Source organism: Ptiloglossa arizonensis, chromosome 6, assembly GCF_051014685.1.
Source record: "Ptiloglossa arizonensis isolate GNS036 chromosome 6, iyPtiAriz1_principal, whole genome shotgun sequence".
NCBI lineage: Eukaryota > Metazoa > Arthropoda > Insecta > Hymenoptera > Colletidae > Ptiloglossa > Ptiloglossa arizonensis.
In genome coordinates, this window is record NC_135053.1 from 2,168,225 (window position 1) to 2,180,913 (window position 12,689).

Consider the following 12,689-nt stretch of genomic DNA (forward strand, 5'->3'; position numbering starts at 1 on the left):
TTGTCGCCCCGCGGAACCGAACAATTAGGTTAGGTTCTAATAGTCGCGGAAGAAGCTACAGAATTTAATTTTATCGGGCGAAGAATCATGGAAATATGGAAAAGGAATATTTTCGTGATTTTTGTTTGGATTTGTTACATGTTCAGTTTGACAAAATTAGCTCTGGAAATGGAAGCCATGTTCCTGAAAACTAGCGGGAATATTAAAGAAGTACAAACCAACAGGAAGTCTTCTGTTAATTTAGAGCGCAAATTGACTTTTCATCACGCCTATGTACGTTTGTTATTTTAAATAAAAGGCGTAGTGGTGCTTACAAATGTTGTATAACTTCGAAAGAGGTATACGGTGACAGTTTCTTTGTAGAGCTCTAGAGGAGAATTGAAGGTCAATTTTTTTTCAAATGGAACAACCACCTTTTTAAGACAATTGAAGGGTCCGATACATTTTACGAATAAAAGTATTAAGATACGTCTATTTTAAAACAAATAGGTTTCAAAATATTTGTACGTACGTTTTATCGTCTAAAATGTAAACAAATAGACCAAATAGACTTGAATGCTGTTTAGAAACTGAAATAGTGTTTGAACGCTGTTTTGAACATTAATTATTCTATCGGATTTTATCCAGAAAATTAAACATTACATTAAGGAAGAGAAGCTGACCTTCGAATCTATTTTACGCATCCACCCACAAAAGTATTACTGTCGCTGTGTATATTATGCTCGAAGCTATACAACTTTTGTGAATAACGTTTCCGTTTATCATTCTTGTGGTATATTTAAAAAATTTTCTAACTTTCTTCATTTTTGAGTTCGAGATCCCCACTCTGTTTTTCTATTCCTGATCATTGAGCGAGTCAATTTTTACAATGTTCACTTGGAACAGATTTCGTTAATTTTTACCCCGAAGAAATTGACTGTTGTGGAATCCACTTGAAACCGAAGATGTAAACTCTCGCTGTGTTCACCGTGGAAATTATTTCGCTGAAAGATCGTTCTAAAACTGTTGACTGGCGCCCCGTTTAAACAATCGGTTTTGTACCACTTTCTATATAATGACCGACCCAGTGCCCGATGAATTACACAATTCTCGGTGACCAACATCCCGAGCAAATGCTGAAGGTCAAAATGCTCGATGTTTCTGACGACCGACGGACTTTCCGCTCGACGATAAATTAAAACGCGACAATGAAACGATTTATCGTCGAACAACGTACGTGCCAGACACACCATTAGCCTCTGAACGTTTACGGTCGCGAGGCAAATTTATTGCCATAAATTTCGGTTCCATTAACGGCCCGACCTCTTTCTATGGTATCGAACGGGCCAATTTATTTCTAATTGTTGCGCTCCTCGTGTTTAGCGTTTTACGCGGGTACGCAATGTAGAAAAATCCTGTCCAACCGTTGGTGTGCCGTGTCTCGACGAATCGGAGCGAAACACGCGCTAGTCACGGTGCACCGTGCGAGTAAACGCGAGATGCACGCAACACGCGTTTGCAATGTTAATCGCGGCTAGTGTCCGCATCGACGTCAATATATATCATCATCGAACTCGAGAATTCTGTGGGGTGAATACTTGCGCAAACCTTCGAACTTATTTAAAATACACCGCAAGAAACAATTTTAAAAATTCTCCATTCAGGATAATCGTTTAGATCTCCTTTGAAATAAACGATTACATACCGAAAAAAAGAAACTGCATATTATATTAAAAATTTCGTTGCAATGGGAGTCGATTCGAGCATCTTTATAATAACTTTATAATAATGTTTTCGATTCAATGTTGAAGCCTTCGGTAACTTTTATTAAAAACAATGGGAGAAAAGAAATTTATTCGGAGGTAAATAATCAAGTGTAAAGGAAGAACGCACTGCAAACTTTGTCATCGACGTTGAAAAGGTAGTAAACATTTTGTTGAGAAAATGTCTAATCTTAAATGTAAAGTTTCTAATTGAATTATACATTTCACTTAATTATTTACCTCTAGATGAAAATTATTTTCATGTATTGTTTTTAAAATTACTCTGTAAAAAGTTATCGAAAATGATTCCAACACTGAATCGAATATAATATAAAAATTTTCGAATCAGTTCGTGCTCCGAAGTATTATTTTTTAAACACAAGCAATTTACGTCATAACTCTAAATATAACGTGTGGTTACAATGGGAGCAAAAGAGTTAAAGAACGAACGAGGTACTTCTCCTATTAACTAATAATAGTTCCTGTATAATTACTACTCAAGTGTTTTTATTACGTCAACTATAAAGTAATGTAGGTACGTATTACAAAAGTATACAGAGTGCTTCCAAAATGTCTTGCGAAACTTTGGGACCGTAATCTAACGATTGTATCGCGATTTATCGACGCGCTTGAAAGAAATGTTAATCGCGTTAATAGGTGAATCAACGAGGGCTAAGAAATACAATTGATCCATCTACAACCTCCATTTAATTCAAGATACTGAAGGCGCAAATTGTGGGTCATATCCAGCCGCGCGAGCGTGTAATTCAGACATTACGCCAGGCAAGAATCGTATACAGTATACAATGCCTTCGGTTTCACGTTACGAGGTGAGAGAGGCACACGCATATACGGGCGTACGCGAAAACTCGGCCTTTTGCTGTTGAATCTTTCGCAATAACGACAGAATCTGCTCTCGTTCGTTTATTGCGTGTGCACCGCACGACAACGTCCGCGCAAGCACGACGCACATCCGAATTCCTTTTAAGAGGGTTGCACCAGATTGGTCGTTTCAAAAGATAGAGAAAATGTCGTTTCCATAAACTGGTCGATTGCAAATTTAATTAACAGAGACGAACACGTTGCGATACTTTTCGACGAAAAGAATTTTCAAGAAAAGAAATTTATTCAGAGGTAAATAATCAAGTGTAAAGGAAGAACGCACTGCAAACTTTGTCATCGACGTTGAAAAGGTAGTAAACATTTTGTTGAGAAAATGTCTAATCTTAAATGTAAAGTTTCTAACTGAATTAATAATACATTTCACTTAATTATTTACCTCTAAATGAAAATTCTTTTCATGTATTGTTTTCAAAATTATTCTGTAAAAAAAGGTGCGTTAAATCAAAGTAAATTTGATTTAAATACACGTCGAGTAAGATTTTTATTCGATTTCTTTGTTTTTTTGATTACAAAAGATAGAGAAAAAGTTCATTTAAACTTTCCATTTAGAATTAAATTCTCTTGAAGGTTTATGGAAAATATTTTTTACATTTTTGCAAAAACGAATATATATTGGAAAATTAAAGGATCCAGTTTACTCAAAATTGAATCGAATCTTGAGATAAGAGTATGAAACTTAAATACAAAGTTTCATTTAAATCCATTCAGCAGTTTAGTCGTAATCGTATTAACAGACATTTGAACGTACACACACATATAAATGTACATTTCAATAATATGCTTTTTTTAGTAATCAGAATGTAATCCGGAAGTCTTAAAATGCCTTACCGCGAACAAAATTTTTTTCGTGTACATTATTTTTCTTCTATTGATTTGCTTAGAATATAGTATATCTGCATGTACACAAGTGATGTATAATATAAACGTTAATATTATGCGGTTAGCATTTATTTTGTGTTTGTAATATTTTTTGGGAGTACATATATTCTTTTGTTCTGTCACATATTTTTCACGTGTAAATGTTATGGTTATTGTTATTGCTATTTTTATTATTATCGTTGTTGTTATAGTTATTATTATTATTATTATTATTATTATTATTGTTGTTGTTGTTGTTGTTGTTGTTGTTGGTGGTGGTGGTGGTGGTGGTGTTATTGTTATCATTGTTATCATTATTGCTTTTGTTGTTATGGTTGTTATTATTATTGTGTGAGCGAAATGATGTATATATTTTCTTAAAGAATGTCGAAAGAAACTGGTGATGCAGATGAACAATCTAAGGTATCATGGATACTGGTAGCCAACCTGTAACACGACGAACACTGTTGTTTTCACCAGTTGTTGCGGTGTGTGGCATTAAATAAAAGAGTGAATGTCTTATAAGTGCCGAGGTGTAGCATTCAATTTAAAAATGTATATGTACAACGTTGAGCTTAGGAGTATATATAGGGTGGCTCAATAACTTTGACCATCTTGAATATTTCCGTTATTTTTGGACACATGGAGAACTTTATTTAAAAATGTTGTATAATACGAAGTGAATCGTAACATGCCAGTGTTTTCAGAGATTTTAAGTTCTCCTAATTTTTTTTAAATAGCATTCCATAATTTTTTATCTCCAGCAGAATAGCGGATGTTTAGATTTCAATCACCTTCTATACAAGGTCGTTCGGCAATAAATAACAGAGTAAAAGTAATGATCTTTACAGCAACGTAACAGTGCATTGTCGAATTGCTGAAGCCCGTACGCTTGTTACCATTTCTAAATTGATTGTTGCACATGGTGCAACGAGTCTTTGTTTCATCAGCTCTGTTAGCAATGCCAATGTCCTAAATTTACATTCCTTACCATTCCAATGTTTTACTTTGGGTTCCAAGCAACTACATACCACGTTTAAGAGGGAAAACGTCAGAAGCTATGAAACAAGGATTTATTGCAGCATGTGCTACAGTTGAACCGGAAATGATAACAGGTGTACTGGTTTCAATAATTCGACGATTGCAATGTTGCATTCCAAAGTTACACCAATTTGAGCACCTCTTATGATGTAAGATTCGTTGTTTTATTTCTTTGTTTATTATCGAATGATATTGTACAGAAGATTCTTGGAATCGTCTAAATGTCTTGCATTTAAAAAAATATAAGTGATCTTAAATTATCCGAAAGCTTTCCACCTACATAAAAATTATTACTGGTATGTTATGGCACTCTTTGTACCACACAACTTTTGTAAATAAAGTTTTTCCATATCGCTAAAACTAACCACGGTATTCAAGGTGGTCAAAGTTATTGAGTTACCCTGTATAAATGAGTATTACGTATCGTATGCACTTGTTATACAATTTCTAAAATAAATATAACTCAAAATTTGTTTGACGGTAAGATTGACATAGTAATTTATGAAACAGAGAAGTACGGTAGAAACGTGTAGCTATTATTTATTGTACATGTGCGGCAACAGTCCTAAAAGAGTTAATCTTTCACGGTCTTAGAACGAAGCTGGGTCGACATTGGATTTTGCCATGCTTATTTTTGGTTTCGGGATGTGGAAGTTCTTAAGCGTTACATTTATGCGAGACACATATCTCACGGTGCCAGAAACTCGACACAATGTTAGAAAAGAGACGAGTATTTAAGGACACATAGTATACAGATTTATTTACATTGACTGACGAGAGGTGGGAAAAGCAAACTAAAATCCCTGCAAGTTGATGCAGGTTATTTACATAGATTTTTTGTGTGGTTTGCGTGAAAGGCTTTGTTTATTCTAGGCTTTCACTTCTCACATTTTTCAAATCTGTCTCTATTGGGGTCATTCCACTTAAAATCGGATACAATTTGTAACGACATTATCAACTTTTATGAATCTTGGATATATTGTAGTCCTTAGTGATATTTAAAAATAGCTCGAAGGATATTTCAAAACTTTAGAAATTGTTCATTTTACAACTATTTGAATTTGAACTTTCTTTTAAAAAATTATATTTATTAAACTAGCAATCGAAGGAAAATAATATTTTGGACTTTTCTTACAATTTTCTTAAACAATTGCGAATTTATAATAGTTGTTTGCCCTGCAAGAGTGTTCGAACTTTCTAAACTACATATTAGCGAAAGGAAAATGTTTGTATAACTTTTAATTTCCACAACAAGAATTAATGTATCTCCACGTATTGACTGTAATTACAATATTGGCAAGAGGAAGCTAAGAGATGCAAAAACATCCACCGTTTATAAAGCTGAACACGTCTACGAATCAATGAAAGAAGAGTATGGAGAATTGGGACGCAGGTAGTGACTGAGAAATGTTTCCAAAAATTAATTTCATTGACAAAGAATAAGTCTCGAGTACGAATGGACTTCTAAATTTAATCAATTTTTTGCTAGTTTAACGGTTATAATTTATTGAAAAAGTTAGCATTATATGACAAATAGTTATGAAATCAACAATTCTCGAAATTTTTAGCAATCTTTCGAGATACGTTTAATGCTCCTACTATTTTTTTCGTTTAGAATCTAAATGTAAAAGAACGCAATAAACTGTTATTTTTACTATCTTTATGGTACGTCTTGACTACTAGAATGTAAAACATTGTAAGAATACTGGAGAATGTATTACTAAGAATAACATTCTTTGTATAATTTTCGATATGTTTACGTGTAATTGCAAACGACAATTTTACTAAGTGAACGAATCGATTGAAGATTTCGTTATTTATCGTCTACACGTGCAATATTCAACATATTTTGTTGCTCTAATTTTAAAATCTGACAGTATGCGACGTATCTTATTATGTTTGTTGAGCTTGAGGTAATACTTTAAAATATAAGTAGTCGAAGGTACCAGAACATAGCGTATATTAAATAAGCAAGACTGCCAGATTGCATTTGAAGAAGATTGACAGTAATGTTTCAAGATGTATAGAAATAATTCTATATTCAGTTTATAGCCTTTTCCTACCAAATAATTCAAGACAAAAATATTTTGAATCGTTAGACTTTTACAGTTTCAAATCCCATTTTTTACCGTTAAAAAACTCCTACGAAGCATAGACTCAACATTATTTTTAGAAATATTTACTACGGTATGTTTAGTGAATTGGTTATACTGGAAATTGATCCTGCGAGATATGTGTTCGTTACAAAACGTTCAGTTCCATAGTATGCATCATAGCTCATATAGTGTAATTATCTTTGCAAATAACGGTATTGGTATATAAAAAAAAAGAATTCTTTCGATCTCAAAGGTTCTTGTATATATTGATAAATAATTAGAATTAATGAAATGAAAATTTCATAAAATGTTTCCAAGTATAATTTTACATCATGACGTTTCTCGTGATTCGTGAATAAGTTTCGAATATCTGACTCAGGTAAAACTGGTAAAGCCAGAATTTTATTTAGAAATGATTTTATTTGCGATATAGAATATCTGCTATAAATCAATGTAAAAACAGTTTTCAAAATGAACATTCTCTTCGGACGATTCACAAAGCTGTAAACAAATTTTATATAGTCTCATTGTAATTTTCGTCTGTACCGCTACCTGTGACTTCCACTTGTCCGTCTTTATTCTAGAGATGACTCTAGGGATGATTCATTGGTCGATGTTTGCAAAACTACAGAGAGGCGTTAAAAGACGCTTTAAACTCACCGTATGACAAATGTTACAACTACACGTATAAATTACGTCGATCTAGAAAAAAAAGGAAAGCTCGAATATTCACGTTCAAGGACTCATCGAAGGATAAACGTTAGAAAAAGGAATAAACGAGGACTGAGTTGTCAAATGTATTGTGTAATAAACGTTACGGTTATACAATCGCGGCAACTACGATGAGATATGTCAGAGAGAAAGAATAATTCGACGGTTCGTGTTCGAGAACTCGATAGATCGTGGCAAAATTACAGACACGTGTTTCTAAACTATTGTATAACAAATGTTACAGTTATACAATTGCGACCACTGCTTACGACTTCTACCTATTCTAGAAATTCTACACATTCTTCGCTCTTCTAGCGATGATTCATCGAGGCACAACCGCAAAACTGCAGAGACTGTTTTCTAACGTATTATACAAGGTGTTGCCAAAATAACTGATCAAAGTTTTAAACTGATCGTTAAATTTTACTTATTGTAAAAATGAAAAAAAGTCGTACTAACACGGGTTTAACTATAACCACCTTTTGTTCGTAACACAGTCTGTAAAGAATATCTACGAAACTAAGAGTTGGAAATCCCGTTATAGAAGTAATAATACAAAGTTTATTCAATAAAGTTATCCGTGTACTTTAATTGGTCTAAATAAAACGATCAATATTTCGTAACAAAGAATTGAATTTAATCTATTTTCTAAATACTATGTATCGAATTTAATTTCTGATCGCAAATTACTGATTAAGTGCACCAACAGCTTTATGCATTATTAAATTCACATATAACTAATACTTTGATTGTACAATTGTTACAACTACGTTGACACGAGCAAGATGCAAAGCATAGCTCGATGATCACGTCCGAGGATCCACCAGCGGTTAACCGCAAAACTATAAACATAGTTTTTGAACGTATTGGATAATAAAAGTTACAGTTGTACAATTGCGAGAGGCGGCATTGAAGCAAGTAAGGAAAACAGAGCTTAATTAACCTACTGAAAAACAAATGTTGCGGTATGGTTCGCGCTACTTCGCGTTATGGGGGATAATTGCAATGTACGATTTAGTAATTTCTATCGAATAATTCTTCTATTTTTTATGGTAAATTGTTAAATATTCCAATAATGGTTATAGATTGCTCAGATACGAATGATAATATAAAATATAGAGAAGGAGATACTTAAAGTAAAAGTTCGCGAATGAAAGAAACGAGAAAGAACCTAAACATAAGTTAAAGACACATCGACTCTTCGATGTAATTTATTGGTAAAAAATTAAGAAGCATATCGTGGAAACGTTGGGGACATGAATAAAAACAATTGTCAGAGATAGAAAAGATGGTCTAACCATCGTTATATACGGCGAGGCAAGATAAAAGAAAACAATGGTTAATTTCGGTTAAAACGAGCACGAAAGACAGAATATCTCGATTGGCGGTTCGTGGATCGATAACACCACCGGAGCTCCGGCGATCTTCGAAAGATGGGTCACGAGTGAATCACCGTGCTCCGCCAAGGTAGCGCATAGCGACGCGTCTATTTCGGGGCCCGAGGGATACTCGACGCAAGGCGGCGAAAAGGGGTGCGTCGTCTATGATTCAACGTCCGCCTCGAGCCTACCAGAAACCCGCGTCGCGTTCTACACATCGCTTTCCGTGTGTATAAACTGGCCAAGGCGCGACGAGGATACCCACCTGGGGCACACGCACGTACACCCATCGTCGTCGACGGCTATTTTCGCGGACGAGTACGAGTAATCGTCCAAAGGACCCTGAATGTGGGTTACCGAAGCCTCTCCGAAGATCCCTTGTCTTCGGTTCGAGCCGGAGGATCGAGATTAATCAACGCGACCGGCGAACGATGCCAACGGTGTTTGATACTCGTTTAACGGGTGGTCGCCAAGATATTGCTTCACGCGGACGCGTGAATTTGTTCGAATCTCGTTTCTTAACAACGTCGATTGTCTTTGGTACCGTATAAAATAACGAGTGTACGGCCGTGTATCGCGCGGGAGTAGTTTGGACGGATTATTTTTAGAAAGCCGTACTTGATACGCTATTTTTATCGAGTCGACGAAGGACCGCTTATGAGTAACTAGGGGAAGCACTGTAAGAGCGCTCCAAGTCCCCAGGGGCATTCATGTTCCCTTTTTCGTCGAGTAAATACGCGACACTCTGACCTCGCGACGATTCACGATTTCAGAAAGAAAAGTAGCTCGTGCGAATGCCTCTGTCTTCTGTACGAGGATATTATTGAGAACTCCGAGTATAGAAATGCTTGCCCTATCGACTCTTTCGAAAAATGTTTCGCGGGAGTTTCTTGCACACCAACTACATCGTTACATTTGCGTTTCTTTCCTTGAAAATATTTTTACGTATACTCGCCGATACGAAAATACACGATTTGGATTTTGAAAGAACAGATGTAAAAGTTTCTCGCGTTTTCGGGATATTTATTCGTCGGTGGAAATTTTTTTTGAGGAGAAATTACACCCACAAAATTTAAATCGCAATGAAAAAAAAGCACAATCTCTAGCTTTTCTCGATTTCTATTTTTCTTACCGGTAAACAGTATCTTTTTAAAGAGCAGGATTCGATCGTTGAACATTTTACCGGTCAACTTGGGACGTAACGCCACTTCTTGAAAATAACGTAACGTACGATGTTGAGACTGGACACGGCCAAATATATAATAGATACGGCCTCAATGTAATCTCAAAATGGATACAATATGTATTAACTGCACTCTGAAGAAGGTTACGTATTCGGTAATTGACGGTATTCGAGATCCAGGTGTTCAAATTTTAGCTAAACCTATCTTTCGTCGAAAATTGTTTCAATATTGCAAACCAATGTTTCAAAGTCCTTAGCCTCGTTAAAGGAGAGTGCAATATTTCAATGACACGGACACGTTAGGAATGTTGCATTCCTATTAGAGGTGTCCTTCTTTGGAGTATTGTTTCTTAATTTGGTCTGCTTATCTTAACAACCACAGTTCTCTTATTAAAGAGGTACAACACACATTTTCTGTGGGTTATCCTGCAGTTATGCTACAGTTCAAACGTGTAATTATGGATTTGTACTATCTTGTTTATGTTTAACGAGTCTTGAAAAACAGAGAGCAATGTTTCATATATTTTGTTTGCACATATTTATACATGTGTAAGGTGCAATGCGATTGCACCGCAAATTCAGATATTCTCGAACTATTCAAATTATATATTTCCTCTAAGACGACGTGCCTCGTTGTATCTGGAACGCACGTTGCGTAGTAAAATAAATTATATCAATCGTACGAATATACTCGCTAACGATTACAACGATGTTATCGATCTTTGTAACTCGACGCATGAAATACTGCGTGCTTCGCATCGAAAGTTATTACTGTCTTTTTTTTGTTATTTCTGTACTTTACATTTGTATTTTACTTTTCTACGTTATTTTATACTTTACTTTCTATTTATCATATTTCACACTTATACCTTGTATTATGTATTTTGCACTACAGGGTTCATCCGCTAATATTCCGTTTTATTTTATTCAATTAGCGGCATGTTTTCGTGATAATAAAAGATGAGACGGAACCGGACCGTAAATGTGATTTATCGCAATTAAGTAAACTCTCGACACGATACTTCGACAACACATCGGTCTATGGTCCTCTTCGACCGCAGGAGGAGTGTTAAAAATTAACACAAAACATTTCGTATTTGTTCGTAACACTTTAACACTTTTCGTATTATAAAATATACATTGAACTTGAAAATGACTGCAGTGACTTCATTGTTTCATTGTATCTCAGCCGTTATTGCCACCGAAACATACTTCCAATAATTATTCGAGCAGAATTCGGTACGAAATCTATTAACCATAAATCCTTTTTCCCTTAGTTAAAAATGTCTCGAGGAGGATCTAGAAAATACAGAGCATCGAGTCGTGTCTGTTGTAATAATTTTAATTACAAAACGACAACGTATTACAAGGACGCGACGGGTCGAAAAAGATTCGAGAAACGTACTAACGAATATACTCGCTGAAAACCGATTTATTTCGACAATAGTTATTTCCGAATGAAACGACAGTTTGGAAGAATTCCGTCTAGACGCGTGCAGAAAGATGGAACACTTACCGTTGTCTTCTACCTTCGACGTTGTGCACACGGAGTAGTCGCGATCGAAGCAAAAATCATCTGCATCGCGAAACGAACCGTTCGCATCGAAATCGGAATACTCGAGTCGTCGTCGCGATATCGGATTTCTGCCTGTTATCTCGACGCATTCTTCCGTCGCGTTTTGCCCGTCCAGATAGCTGCCACCTGCGTAACTAAAACGAACAACATCGCGATCAGTCCGCGCCGACTTTCACGCGAGGCTGATTAATTTCTTTTCAATTCTTCTCTTCGTTTTATCGAACGCGTACCTGCGATCCGTGGACGCTAGATCGAACTCGTACGACGAATCGTGCCAATGTTGACGATTCGTGGGACTCGGTTTGACGTCGTTGTCCTGCGGTAGAAACAGGTCCCTGAGCGCCACGTATTTCGGCGGACTGTCGATCGTTCTCTCGCCGATATTTTGGTCACGATAGGTACCGTAAAACGGCGACGGTACACCTGAAATTAATGTCCACGCGGTGATTAGTTCGGTGGCATTAATATTCCATTAAGACGACCTAGAAGCCTCGGTAGATATGCAGCCTGAGTGGTGTATAAATTAGTGTATTATATTCACATTGGTAGCATCGTTTCTCAACATTCGATCTTGCAAAATAAAATTCGATTCCGTGCGATCGTCGAACGATTCGATGGTTTGCAATTATACTAGGTTGTTCGATAAGTTTTGTCGTTTTTTCCATTGTAAGAAAGAAATACTACGACACTTCAACTTTATTTGCTGTAAATATACGAACGAGTCGACGGATCTACACGAAACTTCACACGTGTTCATCGAGCAGTAGTACCATCTTTCGAAAAATAAAACGACGAATCTAATAGCTCCGTTTCTTATCGTACGAAGAAACTTATCGAGCAACCTATTATTTCGATCTTGTTCGGATTACGTATGTAATCAAATGTGTAAAGTATGTCTCTTTGCGAATCGTCTTCTCAAACTTTCATTAGAAATCAATTTCGTGTTCATTTGGCGATAGATTGTAATAACTATCTTTTCGTGTCATTTATTATCTGTTTCTTTGCGAATCAACTTCTTAAACTTTCATTACAAATCAATTTCGTGTTTACTTGGCGCTAGATTGTGATAACTATCTTTTTGTAACATTTATTATTTATGGAACAACGTGTACACCGAATGGAATTAATTGTAGAGGTGTGCAAGATTTGTATTTTACGCGGATAATTTAGGACGAACAGTGTACAAATAGCAATTCATTT